Genomic DNA, 16,790 nt, shown 5'->3' on the forward strand with positions numbered 1-16,790 from the left:
GAATTCTGCTACCCAATCCAGTGGCCTCATATGTGCTCTGTAATTGAACACATTAATCGTGCTTTATCCACCACCGAGTGCTAGAGGCTTAAGGAAATCTGAAATAGAAAAAAGGGAAAGGCTGCACAGGAGATGTACCATCTCTGAATCATATGCACAAAGATATTGTATTAAATATTCATATTACAACTTTACTCATTCTGCTACCACATTGATGGTGTCCAGAGAACAATGTAGAATGTCACTTTGCTGTTTACAAATGGTTGACTTTCATACACTGTGCAGCAAGGATCATTTTAGCGCACTTTAAGCAGTGCAGTAGTCTGCAAAATGGAGTACATTATAGAAATGCTATTACAAGTGGGTCCTCCTCCCATTCAGGAAAACAGGTGCTTAAAAGGTGTTATTTATTCACAAAGGGTTATAGCCTTTTCATTTCAAGTGGCATTTAAAATATGTTTTGCCTAGTTCTGACTCAATGTCAGTGCCTCAGGTGCAGTTCAAAGGTCGTGTTTTAATCAGTAAAGCTCTACAGGCAGCGTGGGGCGAACATCACGCCCCACGGAGCAGCAGTCAGGCGGAGGCAGCCGCCCCACCGCAGGGGTCAAGCACTGCTGTCGGGTCAGCTGACCTTCCCTCATCCACAGTGACCTCTGCTATGCAACCCCCCACCCCCACCCCTCCCCCACCCAACCCCACATCTCCACGCTAAAGCCAGCGGCCATTGTTGCCTGATGGTGAGAAAACATGCTTGTCCTTTCGAATCAAGACTAGGGTGCAGCTACGGAAAGGCCTGAGGTCAAAGGCCCCCCTGAACATGAAACATAAAGAAATATCATATTAAGAAATATTATCATAATTAGCATTCTCAGGGTACACTGCCTAATGTTTTTAGATATACTAAGCCTGCTAGAGGTGAAAATCCTAGTGCCGATTGGTCTTATAACTTGGCTTCACATAGCATAATATAAAAATGGCCATCGACACATAAAACCACTGAGAAATGGAAAACTAAATATCAAATATGTACATAGTACATGATGTGAACAGAAGCAGAGCACATCTTTGCAGTGCATTGTTTAGAGTTTCAAATGGTGCTCTTATAATGAAAGACTTTTTCAAAGTAATTTGCCATTGGCACCTTCCAGATTTTATTTGAAGGATATACCCCTATTGCTATGGAGAGTATACCTGCGCCACTGAAGAATATATAAAAGGCATATGTGTATAATGTATCAAATAAGCCTCTGACTCATGTAAAATTATAGTCCAGTGCTTTACCACATAAAAAATGTAAGGAAATTCACTGACCAATTAGGGATGAAATAAATTACTTATAATTATTTTATATTATATTATTTCCACTATAATCACTGGAAAATATGCTCCATAGGATAGTAAAATGATGATTTTATGTGTCCCAACTTAATTATGCAATTAGCTATTAGCTTCTCCATTAGCATATAAATCCAAATAATGAAAATATAAATGCTGAAGATAACATGTCGATGTAATGGTATCATTATCTGAAATATCCTTGACTGATGCTATAAAATCTTGCAAGTGCACCTTTGCTTGCGGGCAGATTTTAGAGGTTAAATTATTGAAAAGATAAGAACAGATCAAAATGTGGTTACAATGCTCTCCAATCATTAAACACATCCTGGCAAGGAGTACAGGGCTGAGATGGCAACCAGAAGGAAAAACTGGCAGCTCTTCGTAAAGCAGATGTTGGCTCTCATTCATTTATTTCATTTTCCATTTTCCTGCGTACTTGTTCTATAGCTGTAAACACTTTGGTAAACTCGCTTACAGAAACATTGGAGCAAGTAACAGTGCAGTGACAAATATAAAAGGACCTTTAAAAGACAGCATACAGCATGAGTGTGTGTGTGTGTGTGTGTGTGTGTATGTGTGTGTGAATGTGCATCTATGAACCATTTATACTATACGTTTTGCATGGAAGATTAATATAGTGATTTGTTGGGTTTGTGTGTCCTACATCCTGGAAGGGAGGGAGGGAGGGAGAGAGAGAGAGAGAGAAAACCAGGCAATATAAGGAGCACTATGGGTCACATAATATTCAAGTTGATATTGTGACAGTCAGAGGAGGGCAGACCATACCTTATTATAGTATTATTTTAAATACTTTAACCAATCATACATCCCTTAAATTCTTCTTGCAGATACTGACAAGCTGAACATTATTTTCACCCATGTTCAGAACAAAATACTAATTTCAATCATTTAAAATTTTTTCCCATAGAACAGTTTTGTTTATATATATATATATATATATATATATATATATATATATATATATATTCATTTTGCATAAATACATCTCAAATATTTTTATTGAATGTGGCACAATTTAATAATCATAGTATGTAAACAACATATACTCCTGTACATTTGCATACAATTCAGAATGGTTTTGTTATGCAATTACAGGATTCAAGCTGTGACTTAATAGAGTTTTTCTATACTTTACATTCCAATACATGTTGTTATGGAATAGCCTGTAGAATTCCGTCTAATTGCTATGGTTCAGTCAGGAAATTCAAATCGCAAAAAAATATTTGCCACATTCATGGTAATTATTATTTCATCTGAATGTTGAATTGGGGGAAAAAATGGACTGTATAATCAAATTACTTTTGTTTGCCTAATAATTGAAGATGGGTGGACGTAGTTGCTACTGCCATTGCTTAAGGAGAGCAACATATTTGATGGGGAAAACGGATGCAAGTGAGCACAAACAGGTTTAATTAAACAGGATTCATACCCAAAGTTGGATTGTTTGCAGGGAAGACCTGGGTCAACTATATATTTTAAACTCTTTAGGTGCTGGTAAAATATGAAAACACTCCCAATATTTCCCTTCAAAGTGAAATCATCTGAAATTAGACTTTTGTCCCAGGATATTGTTGGAAACAGATGTGAGATAGCCAGGTACCTGCTATTGGTTTCAAATAAAGTATGATATCCAGGGCATTCATATTCATAGCCTGCCCAGCCTGGATGCAAATAAAGGAGACCCTCTCACACATTTCTTGAATCTATTTGCATTGCGAGGTAGTTATTTAGATGTAAACAACACAGTTTCTCCCTACCACTGATCCTTTCCAAGCCAGAGCCCTGTCCAGCTGTGCGCTGATGTACCCAGTGGACCAAGAGAGGAACCCAACCATCTGCTATCTTTCTTCCCACGAAAGGGAAGGAAGAAGAGACAAGGAGAGATGCAGGTCTCCAGCTCCATTTTGGGCTCTGTGCCGTCGAAAACACTGACAGGGAGGTTATCATTTCTGATGAGGATTGTGACGCAAAGTGATCATGGCTGATCAGCAGAATGTGATCACCACAGTTGAGTGGATTCTGTTTGTATAAATGCCTGCTAAATTGTTTTATTTAACATATTATGTTATGACCGCATTTATGTCTGGGGTCAAATTGACTCCAACAGTTTAAATAAACAAAACATTTTGGCAATATAATTTATGTGTCAGCTTCTTATTGTCTCCCAAATTACGATCCTTTTATCATTATCGACATCTCATTTTAAGCTTGAGGTACAGTGAGTGACAGTTTTCCACCTATATGGGAAAGTAGACCAGAATCATACACAAAGATATTTGAGATAAAAGTACATTTGTAGATTTTCTTACATTTAATATACATTTAATATAGCATCATGTCTATTGCATGTTTTCTATTTAATCCCACCAAATGAGAATTTTCAGAGACTATGGAACTGTCAATAATGCTTCTTAGAAAACATTGTTCAACATCCTGAAAAGGAATTCATGTATTTAAATGAATTTTTTATTACTTGTTGTGTACCGCTTATCTAAACTGGTTAGGATTAAAATTATAATTTATCAGGTTATTATGAAGTGCATCAGTGGATTAGAATTGATTGCATTTTGGATATTTATTTCATTTGAGTACAAGTTGTATCTATGCATATATTGCACTTTTTATTTCATAGTTTATTTACTAAACTATTTAAATAGTTCCCATTTTCTTGACACAAGCTACATCCTGGCAACAATGGTTATTATTGTTGATTTGAATACTGGCATAAAATGGGTATGATATAAAATGGGGTCACACCACTGAAAATGCCTCTATTGTGTTGTCAATGGTGTGTTCACTGTCTTTCTCAGAAATATTCTCTCAGACAAGAGATTCAACTCCTCAAAAGGAAGTCCTCTATTTAGATGTAGGCATCACAAAATAATTTTTTCATTGCAAAACGCCAACTTTTTTGGCATAACATCTCAAGAATTCCTCTCCTCTGTCCTCATCTTCCTTCACCTGTCGGCCGCCTTCGATACAGTCAACTATGAGATTCTGTTCTCATCAGTGACTGGGATGGGTGTTACAGGATCTGCACTCGCATGGTTTCTTCCCACCTCTCTAAAGTTCCTACCAGGTGACTTAGTCTCTGACCCCCACCCCCCACAGGGCTCAGTTATTGGTCCTCTCCTCTTCTCTCTATATACCATGTCTTTTGGTTCTGTTATCTCTTCCCAGGGCTTTTCTCCCCATCCTTATGCTGATGACACTCAACTCTTTCTTTCCTTCCCCCGGAATACCCAGTTCACCACACAGATCTATGGCTGCTTGGCTGCGTGGACTTCCTTCCACCTGAAACTTAATCTTGGCAAGACTGAGCTTATCTATACCCCTGCTGAGTCCTCTCCAACAATTGACCTGATCGTCGAGGACTTTGTAATATCCTCCTCCCATACGACCAAGAATCATGGGGTGACTCTTGATAACCACCTCACCCTCGCTCCACATGTATCCTCCACTGCCAGAACCTGCAGGTTCTTCCTCTACAATATACGCCGTATCCGTCATCTCCTGATGGAGAAAGCCACCCAGCTTCTAGTTCAGGTCCTTGTCATTTACATTACATTACATTACATGGCATTTAGCAGACACTCTTATCCAGAGCGACGTACAACGAAGTGCAGATCAAACACAAGTACAAGTGCAAAGAGGACCTGAGAGGACAGTGCAGTTCCGAGTCCTAGTGTAACCATACAGATATAATCGGAACCCTTGAAGAATACATCAACTTCTGAACTAGCATACCACAGTTGGCAGCTAGAATACCCTGAGTGCAACAATTGTCATCTCCCGTCTGGATTACTGCAACTCCCTCCTGGCTGGTCTCCCAGCTTGTGCCATCAAGCCCCACCAGCTGGTCCAGAATGCTGCAGCCCGCCTGACCACCAGTCAGCCCAGGTTGGCTCATGTCATCCCACTCCTTATTGGCCTCCACTGGCTTCCTATTGCCGTACATAGCTGCGTTAAGTTGCTAGTGTAGGCATTCCAGGCTGCTAAGGGGACTGCCCCACTTTACTAGCTCTGGTCGCCTTATGGTTCCCGCACTACGAGCTCCTGGCAGTTGAGCTGCGCGTTTTCCGTTCTGGTTCCTCAGTGGTAGAATGACTTGCCTACCACTGTCAGGACAGCAGAATCCCTCCCCCTATTTTGATGCAGGCTAAAAACACACCTTTTCAGACTATACCTTCGCCCCCCCCCCCCCCCCCCCCCCTTCCGATATCCCCCTTATCTAACCCTAACCCTTAATAAAATTTTTAAAAAGATGACTATTGTCTTTTTGTTTAGAACAGCTCTTTATGCGTGTTGTACTAGTGATGGATTTGATACTTTTAACCTATGGAAGAACCTATGCACTTGTAAATTGCTTTGGATTAAGAGCGTCTGCCAAATGACAGAAATGTATAAAATGCAAAAAAATTACTGTTTTTGCTGCAGTGCAACAGTTTCGTTACACAGGCGAATAAATGCTGTGTTGTTTCATGCAAGCCAAAAAAATTATACACCATTGTAATGTCATGCGCAAAAATGGTTTTTAGTCATCACTTCAATATCATGCCCGTAGTTGGTTCTTCGATGAGCTGAAGTCACAGTGAATTTTCTTACACGCGGATGGGTGTAACACATTTTCTCTGCAACTACGTTACCAATACTAATCAGAGCCCAGCCCTGGGCCGGTGAGACTTAAGGGGTTAAATAATCCATTAGAGCTTTATCCTAATGATTACACAATACAGAATACAGGAATTTAAGAGCTGCTTGTTCTGAAGCCGTGCTAGTTTCATTGAAAGCATGACAGTAACCATTGTGTTTTCATTGAAGCACGCCTGCGGGTGCACGCACTTCATAGTGTGAGAATCTTTGTCGGGGTTTAGATGTCTGAGTTATATAAGCCGTGAACCTAAAACATTATGACACAAACACAAAGCACATTCTGTGCCCATTCTCACTCCCAGGACCCACAAGTCTGTCAGTCTCAATTAATGCTTATTGTTCCTCATTAACCCTCATTCATGGTGTTGTGGTCTATGTTCGTGGAACTTAACTGATGAATGCTTTTTAATAGCATGTCTCTGTTATATTTCTCTGGCTGTCTGTCTCTTCAGGAATAGTTTTTGCAGTGTTTTCTCCACGAACACCTGCACTCAGAACAAGCATTTTGAAAGATGTGTTACTACTGTCATGGGGCTGGTGGTGGGAGGGGGGAGTGGTGGGGGCATGTAATGGACCAAAATCAGAACGGTCAGAACACGATGAAACAAATCACAGTAGATCTGCTTTGTTATTGCCCTGGTTGTCAGTTGTAGCTACACTAGCTGCACAGACATTTTCAAGTTTTGCGACCATCAAAAATCGGCGGAATCTGGAATTTAAACACAATATATTATATATAACTTGTATACATCATTTTAAAGTCACACAATGTATTGGCATGACCATGATTAGCAGCATCAAACAAACACCATTTATTTTGAAGCTGAATAGACGTTCGCAATTTTGCTATTCTTCTTGTGCACAGAGAACGTTGTCTCATATGACACATCCATTACAATGACCACTGCATTCGGGAGACACACCTCTACTCAAAATGGCCGCTGTTTGCTTTGCGATTCATTTTCTTTATCATCTATCCCCTTTTACCTAAAATTACACCCTTCCGCCACTTTTCCCAGCATGCCTTGCACTGTCCCTTGTGTGACCCCCTCACACTGATGTTATACTGGCTGCAAATGGAGTCACGTTGTTGTTGTTTTCATCTAGTCACCAAACGTCCGCTAATGATAAATACTGTACACTCCAATTTTTCAGTTGTTTCATAAAAAAGAAGAGATGTTATTATTATTTCCCAAAGAAATAGGAGAACATACCTATCTGCTTCTCTTTTGGTTCAGAAAAACAACAGTCATCCCGCTTCTTCATTATTATATACTTTGCACCAAAATCCTTTTTTATTGCTGTCAATGCTGCACGGATATGTTGCTTGGCTCGGCGCATTTCAGAAATAATTTTGTTTTCATACAGCATTGCTTTCTTTTCTTGTGGTGCTCACAGGTCAGTAGCGAAGGAGAGAAGGGTGAAGTGAAGGCTATAATGAGTTGACACTTTGTTGCACTTTAAAACCCTCCCTCCCCCTGCTTGCCAACACAGCTGCGAAGATATGAGGAATGTTAACATATTACCCACAGCCCCCCTTCCCCCTCCCCCCCACTGTCCACCCCTTTGTTTACTTGTCACCTGCCATTAAACGGTCTGCCTCTCACCCTTGGGGACCAGCCAGACGGATATATCCTTCTCCATCACACTATTTTAAAACAGAAATTAATTTTAACACTGGTGACCAACCTTTTATAGCCACACGAAATCCTGACATAGATATTCTGCTTTCTTACACATGACACTTCAGCACTGCCAGTAGTTCAGTATTGATAATAACTAGCTAACGGTTACACACTACATAAAGAAATCCTTGAAAAGAGGTGTTATTTATAAAGGTAAATCTGTTTAAACAGAAACCCCGTTTATTTTGAAACCCCAAAAGTGGTGGTATCTGAGCTGCTCCAATTCAGGGGCCTTGAAACTAAAAATTAGTATTTCAAAACTACTGCTCAGTTGATTACAAATTCTCCTTGAGCTTTTGACACACCAATGAAATTCAGAAAAGTGCACAGTAGAAAAAAGAAAATAATCTTTATTAGCATATTCATGAGCAATGAATATTTTTCTTCATTGAACACCTTTAAATTAGCATATTACTGAGCATGCGTTTTTATAAAACCATAAAATACTTTCAGTTTGTCTTAAAGCCTTAACACCACTCATATGTATATCACTGATACAGCTGCACTGCTGTACTGTAAACCTCTACATGTAGAATCAGACAACTGCTGTTATTAAAAACAATGTAGGGCATTTAATAGTTCATTTAATAATATAATTAACAACTTTAGAGTGGGATGACACTGTGTAGATGTATTTAAGATAAACTATGCACAGCAATATATCGACTGGTAGCTTCGTCTTCACTTTGATGTTAGAAACAGGATCACCTCACTCACTGCATACATAATATGCATATTTGAGCCACCCACACGATAGATACAGTTGGTAACACTTTGTAAGCACGTAAGGGGAGCCATCAGGGAGTAAAACAATCCCACGTCTGTCACTACTGTTCTAAATAGGGACTTCTCATACTGTAGATAAAGCTGCCTATCATTGGCACTTTGTTACACTATGTCAGCAAATTACATTAAATCACATTACATATATGTAAAAGGTATTTCAAACTGAATAGGACTTGAGTGCTGTCCTTATGCAGTTATTGATCCAACTCCAACTCCCTGACATCTAGCTTACTGAATCTCCCAGTATGGAAGCACATTACATTACATTACATTACTGGCATTTGGCAGACGCTCTTATCCAGAGCGACGTACAGTTGATTAGACTAAGCAGGAGACAATCCTCCCCTGGAGCAATGCAGGGTTAAGGGCCTTGCTCAAGGGCCCAACGGCTGTGCAGATCTTATTGTGGCTACACCGGGATTAGAACCACCAACCTTGCGTGTCCCAGTCATTTACCTTAACCACTACACTACGGGCCGCCCCGTACATGCAATACATTATGATCCATGACCATAAAAAAGTAGTTTAATGTTAGCAAGCTGAACATAATCAAATGGTTTCAGTTTACATTACCTCTGCTAACAGCCGATTGCAGAAGCTATTTTAACAATAACGTTGTGTGCTAGTGCCATTAGCTGTCGCTAGCCATGGGTTTCTTGGCGATAAATAAAAATTTGGAAATTGCAATGTTTTTAATATATTGGTTGATATTGTCCTAATTAATAGATATATAACTTGCCACATCATAGATTTTTCTATGGAAACTGCACCAAACTTCAGGGATTGGGCCTGGAGAAGTATGAGATTTTTATGGGTGTGCCCTCTCTTGTCAACTGGGTCATTTCAAAGCAAAGTGTAATACAATTTTATTTTACACAATCCAAATAGTATGTGCAAAACAAGAAACTTCACTCTATTTAAATGGAAAACAGTTTTTTTTAAAGCATAAAACACAAAGTATAAGTCTAATGGGTTCATGGACATTTTGAGTCAAGCAAGTTGTTATTGTATTTTGGTGCCCACACACCAAGTTTGATTTTTTGGCTTTTAGAAAAATACATTTGGTATGTGGTAGCCAAAATTGTAGCTTTTGATAGAAATTAGCTTTTAAATCCCTTTGACAGTGTACCATGTTTAGGTGTATATCCTCAGAAACACATTCCAAAGCAATTATTCATTAAAAATAATTTTCCCAGTGAGACAAGACAAAGTGTAACACCCAAACACTTTTGACTGAGCCACATTAGAACAAAAACTTATGACACATTTCAGAGTTATTTTTCTCAAGTTTAAATGCACTAACGGGAACTGTGGCTTTTCCGCAGTGTTTTGTTGCATTAATCTCAAATAATGACAATAAATACCTTCCACTGAATGGAAACAGATCCAGTGGCTTCTGTTTATACTATCTTTCAGGTGTGGCAAACTTGGCATTTCCCTCAGGAACAATACAAAAATATACCACTGAAAGGATACACTATAATTAATATACCAAAGAATGCTGTATCACTGTAGACATGTCAATCAGCATACACACAATGCAGACAGTGTGCAGCAGTGACTGGTTAAGCATGTTTTATTGTCTGCCAAAATGCCTTTCCTTTGGGGCAATTTTTGTCTTCCTCTGAAGGACAGCAGAGAGGACACGATGATTGCTTTCTCATGCAGGCAATAATCTCACAGTTACTGGCACTGCATTGATTAAAAATGATAAATATCAGTGTCTGGCTAATGAGTTGTCAACTGAAATCTGTGTCCCCTGTCCTGTGTCACCTCCACAGTCAGCAGCACCTGGCGCTCATCAATGTCACTCACAACTGTCTTTTCACCAGTGCTGAACACAAACCATTAATTACGTTTAACAGGAACCTGGGCTGAACAAAGATGGGGGGGGGGGTGATTTGAGAAAAGGGTGTACTGCAGGAAACTGCAGGAAAATGTAAGGTTACAATGATGTAAAATACTATGTCTATGGTACAGGGAAAGTCCGTGGATTTAGGTTTTGAGATGATACAGAAAGTACTTTACTGTATGTATTATAACACATATTTTTTCCAAGAACTTTTCTTTGTCATTTACTTTTACTTTTTAAAATTAGTATTTTTAATTCAGCATTGGATGTTATGTTGAGTAATGTTGTGTTCTGTAAGACAGGAAACAGGTTTAGCATAAGGACAATGTGTTTAGCTCCAGGTCTGAATTTACAATAGGTTCCTATTGTGTAACACAGCTCATTTTGTACTTTGTGTCAGTTTTCATTTGAAGCCCTCCTAGGCCAAACCCAGAAATCCTTATGCAGTTGAGCCTTGTTTACAGAACGGGCTTTCTTCCGAAATATCTGTGCTTCTTGTACATTTCTATACTGGCTTTCACTGAGAAGCCTATCAAAAAAAAAGCAAGTATTGAATATTCATGTGCAGCTACCCAAACAACATGGACAATTCACATATTTTCCTTGATGTTCTTCATTGTTATGACCGGCATAGCAGACAACCGGCGAGATTTGAATTGTTCGGAGGATTTGGTTGAGTGAAATTAGCTCTGCATACATACCCCCAACACGCCAACAAACTTTCCTTCCCACCATCGTCCCTCCCCTGTGAAACACTGGCACTTTGTAAGAATCTATCTAAGTCTGGCTCTGATCTGGAGATTCGGGGGGCTGGTTTTACTGTAATCTGGTGGAATATTCCCTCTGAGCATCAACTGTGGAGATAATCCAGTTGAGAGTCCCAAAGCTTATACCCAGGGACGCAACAAAGGCCTGTCTGTCTTGGTAGAGAATGGGAGAGATGTTGCTTGTGGTGGGGCATGAAGCTTGGTGAATGAAGGAGGAGTTAAAATTGGTTACACCAGGATCTTATAATTGCTCCTCATACCACGTTTTTGAGCCTGGCCCATATGAATGGGCCTTTTATAAATCACACTTCAAATTATTCATACAATATCAATAACATCTAATTTAGCGATACAATTATTATATATAGGAGGGAATGTAAACTGCATGCCAGAATAATTTAAATTCCCTAACCCTTTAAAGAGAAAAATTATTAAAAATATATACTTGAAATGTCCGTGTTCTAGAACACCATTGTTTTCAAGTACCAGTACTGATACACCCACATTAGAATGTTTAGTGAAGAATTACAGATCTTACACCTTGAATACTAGTTGAATACTAGCACTGTTTTGAAATATGTAATGGTGTGAATAAGTATTTACCCCCTTCCTGATTTTCCAATAGAGATGCTGTGGCATCAAACGAGCAGTTCTGATTCGAAAACCTAACAATTTGTCTGAATTAATTCAGGTCAGTAAAGAACAGTGGGCTACTTCCATGTAAAAGACTGTATCAAATATCAAATATCAAATGATAGGGTTTGGTTGCAATTCATGCTAAAGTTGGTGTAAGCAGTTACTAACTTTAAGAGGGCAATTATTTTGTCACAGGGGTGATGTGGGTGTTTGATAGCTTAAATAAAATAAAAACGGGTTTTGTGTTTCCTCAGGATCCCTTTGTCTGATTTTATATTTTGTAAAGGTGACAAATCAGCCTGGTCTCACACTAATTATTCTTGTGTCTCTATGCTCAATTAATATTGTTAATGTTACATGTTAACCCTAACCCTAAGCCTAACCATAACCTCTGTTGTGATTTGTTTGCTGACTGCCCACGGATCAAAATTGTGTAAATGCATCTATTTTATATCTATTATATTTCTCCTTGCAATTGCAGAAAGCCATCCTGGGGTGGCGCTTATCCAGGATTTGTTATACGTAAACTGCTTTCCAGGGCATGAAAAATCGAGTGTTGTAAAAATATGCAAATACTTTTTAGGACCCTCAATTACAGCACAGTCATTATTTGTAGAGACAAACACATTTTAAACGGTTTTTCAGACCAGTGGTTTGCATGGCCTAAATTCAGGATTTTTAATTTTGAAGATGATCAGTGCCAAATTGATTCCTTCCTCAACAAAGACATTTTTTTAAATGTTTATTTTAGTATGTGGAAACGTCTCTCCCCCTCCCGATTGTCATTCTCTCTCTTCCCTCTAAGTGCATAGGCGGTTGCTCTCTGTCTTGTTGCAAGTTGTTGTCAATTAGCAAGTTGTGGAGTTTGGGCTGTAATTAGGGTTTCCAGTCAGCTGGTGTTTGCAGTGCTAAGCCCAGCGAGGTCCCCTGCTAAACGGCATATTGTGTGCCTGGTAATGATGTCAGGCCCATGTGTCACAGCACAGATGTGACCAATTAGCCACACCAAGCATGACAAAACTGATAGATTAGAGAAGAAAAGGATAACAGCAGGAAAAAGAGAAAGTATAGGTTTGGAAGGGCTTTAAGCGCTTATGAAAGAAGATGAAAAGACACTATTTTATTTTTCCAACCAAATTCACAAATTCCGTAATATTTGGAAGACCATTAAATTAAGATGAAGCTATCTGGCAAGTGATAATAAAGAGGCGCTCATGATAGTTTACTACCATTGTCAACTTGTCATGAAAAAAGAGTAACAGTTAATACTATTAAATTTAGATATCACTGATGGTATCTTATGGCAGAGTTGAAGTCTGTATGAATTTCTGATGAGACTCCTTACAAGGACTACAATTTTAAAAAGTCTAATAAATAAAGGCTGTGCTGTGACAGTGTTGTTATTAAAAAGTTGTTTTTCACCAGACAAATGGAGTATTGGTAGCTATGATAACACAGAAACGTTTTGGTCCCATGCAATTGACAAAGCTGTATTTTATTTGTGAAACATTGTTTCCTATGCTGCAGCCTGTGTAATAAAAAATGCAGCAATTCACTAACATAATCTATCCTGAAAAATGGTGAGCACAGAGGTATCAATCACAGTATTGTATTACAGTTTTTTCAGATTGCTAAGACACATTTTATGAAACATTTCCCCTTTTTCTCAGAACTATTAACACCAATCAGTTCAAACCGTGAACATCCATGCCAAACTCAAATTCTCTTCTCAAAAACACACTCTTCCATCAAAATTAAACTTTGCCTTCATATGGCACAAACAAGCCATGAAAAGACACAAACAGTTTAGAGTAAACGCACCAAATTATGTGCTACTGTAAAAACCTTTTATAGCAGTGAGTCAGGAGTATTTTTTAGTTTTCAGATTTTGATCTTTGAAATGTTACACTACAAACAAATAAGGGAGAGTGCAAATTTCCAAATATTTTATTTGCAATACTGAGTGATGCTGAGTTAAAAGTACTGTACAGTAAACACAACACAGTTGAAGGAACAAAAAACTGTAGTAATTTCAAAGGGTAGAAGCATTCAAAAAAGGAACTCACAACAAACAAAATCAGCAATTTAGAGAATAGTCTACAATTCACACTACTCAGCATTGTCAGCTTGATCTGCGTTTTGACAAAATGTCATGCACATTACACATGATGTTAGATCTTGCAAGGCACCATGGGAACCTGGAATGCCTGATCCATCTCCACAGGCCTCCTCCATAGCCTGCACAAGATTTTCGTGCACATAAGGGCTGTGATTGTACTTCCTTCACTGCCATGCAGAAAAATATTCTCAATAGGGTTGAGGAATGGAGAAAATGAAGGCAGAAAAAACACTGAAAATCTAGGGTGATCAGTGAACCAAGCACTGACCAGAGCAGCACGATGGAAACTGACGTTGTGCCAAATGACAACATAGTGGGACTGTTCTGACCACCCAGGCTCTCCTTCTTCCTGTTGATGTACGTTGCTTTCCATGTCATTTAGGAATGCAGTGAGGTGTGCCGTGTTGTAAGGCCCCGGGGTAGCATGGCGGTGGAGGATGTCCTGCTGGCTTATGGCAGCACATAGGGTTACGTTGCCTCTTCCTTGTCCTGGCACCTCAACAATGGCGTGCTGGGCCATGATATTTCTTCATCTTCTCCGCTTTTTGTCAGGTTAATCCCCGCCTTGGCAGCAAAGACATATTCATTTTCTGGTTTGCCAGAACATCAAGCTCAAAAATTCTCCACAAGAAATATTGTAATAATATTGTAAATGCAGTATGGCAGGTACTAGAGTATGCAGTGTAAACACATTGTCACAATTAAATATATGCCTTGCGTACAGTACAGTAATTTACAGTAAGGCACTACAGTACACACACTATATTACCATACAGTAATTTTGTACTGGAGAGGTAGATCATCATAGTATACTCTACATAATTTGTACATATACCTGAAAATAGTGTATTATATTGGGCTTAACTGCAAATATTGAAACCGCTGGTCCTTCACCCAGATTTCTTTCAAAAGGTACTACACTTGCTTTATCCTCAGCCTATTACGGTGAAGTATGTGTTGTATGGTTGACATGCCAATACGGTCAATCCCTCCAAAAACCCACTGATCTGAGATTGTGACTGGTGTGTTAATGATTTTGCTGCCAAGTGTTTGCACATGGTGAAAGGTGTGTTACCTGTTTAGGTTGTGATAACTAGAGGTAACTGTTTTGACTGCTAGTGTTTCAGCATGTTGCGTAACCAGTAATTCATGAGTTTGTTGAGATTTGCAGAAACATTTTGACAATTTGCAGCACATGTTAAAACAAGTGAAATGTGTTTTTACCTTTTTTTGTTTCAGAATATTTCCCCATTTTCTCCAAATTTGGTTGCCAATCCAATTGTACCCTATCTATTCCAACTACCCATGCTTAACTGCTTAGGATACATCGTCTACGACCTTATCCCTTGGCAGCCTGGTGAGATCTAGAGGTCCGTAGAACGACATGCCTTCTCCAAGTCACATCGTTCCAGCCTGTGAGCGTGATTCTGAGGCGATCAGGGCCCAACTATATATACGCCAATCCTACTAACCCTGCCGGTCCACAGTCCTTGGTGTGCAACGGCATCAGACTGATGCCTGCATCTAGGTGCGACACCTTAGCCGTGTGCCACTGTTGCTCACAAGGTGTTTTTAGTTTTGAGAGATGTATTGGTCCTCTGAGAGCTGAAGTAATCATTTGGGAGTTTTTGCTAAAAGAAACAGTTTTAGTTTGTTTGAGAAAATCCATAAGGACAGGTATGGGGCAGTGTAGTTATAGGTGTACCCCCGAGAAGTTTCCCAATAGTCTGAGTGGGTTTCGTGCACACACACCGACACACACATGTACACACATGCACACACACGTTTGCATACACACACACACACACACGTAGAACTACATACACACACACACACACATTTAAAGTATCTAAAACTCTAAGGAAAAATAAATAAGTTATCTGTAATATAATTTTGGTCTGTACAATGTAAATTAAGGGAATTAACTTTTTTTTTTTGCATCATAGCACTGGTGAGCTATAAAAACATAGTAGTGGTGAGGGCAGTATTGCAACGGGGCTGGTAAGCCAAGAAAGACCTCAACAATTGACCCCCAAATGCCTGTCCAACAGATAAGAAACATTCTTCTGGAAGCAGGCATGGATAAACAGGATGGCCAGGTTACAGTTCACAAAGTAATTCCTGAAAGAGCCTTCCATGTTCTGGAAAAAGGTCAGATTCTGGAACTTGCAGACAGATGAGACCAAGATTGACGTGCATCAGAGAGATGGCAAGAGGAAAGTGTGGAGACTAAAAGGAACTGCCCATGAACCAAAGCATCCCCCTCATCTGTGAAACATGGTGGTGGGGGTGTTATAGTCTGACATGTTATAGCATGTATAGCGGGCTCCAGAATTATTAGCCCCCTTGATAAATATGCACAAAAAGTGCTTGGATTCATTGTCCTGCTGGGAAATCTACCTACAACCAAGAGGCAACCAGATTTTCTGCCTGGTATTTTGTTGAATTAATTGTAACATTGATCTTAAATAGTGTACCTGGACCACTGCCAGAAAACATCTCCAAAACATCAACCATCATCATGACCCACCATCATATTTCACAGTAGGTATGAGGTGCTTCTTCTTTTGTTTATTGTGCTCAGTAAGGGCTGTCTTTGTGCGACCCTTCCAAAGAGTTTGCTGGAGGTGCCCTTTAATGTTTTTTTTAGACTTGGTGACCCCAAGACACAAGCAATCTCTGCAATTGTTAAACTGCGATTCTTGGGTTATGTATGGCCTCCCTGACCATCTTCGTTTCCGTCCGTGGGGATAATATGCAGTTGCATCCTCTTCCTGGCAACCAAGTTTGCAACCATTTCATATGTTTCACACCTTTTTATTATTGCCCTTAAAGTGCTAAGTGGTAAATTTAACCGTTTATGTACTATTTTGTACCCTGACTTGTGATGGTCCATTACCATCTCTGTCTTCTGAATTGACAGATCTTTGGCT

The sequence above is a fragment of the Conger conger genome, chromosome 5 (genome assembly GCF_963514075.1).
Source record: "Conger conger chromosome 5, fConCon1.1, whole genome shotgun sequence".
Lineage (NCBI taxonomy): Eukaryota > Metazoa > Chordata > Actinopteri > Anguilliformes > Congridae > Conger > Conger conger.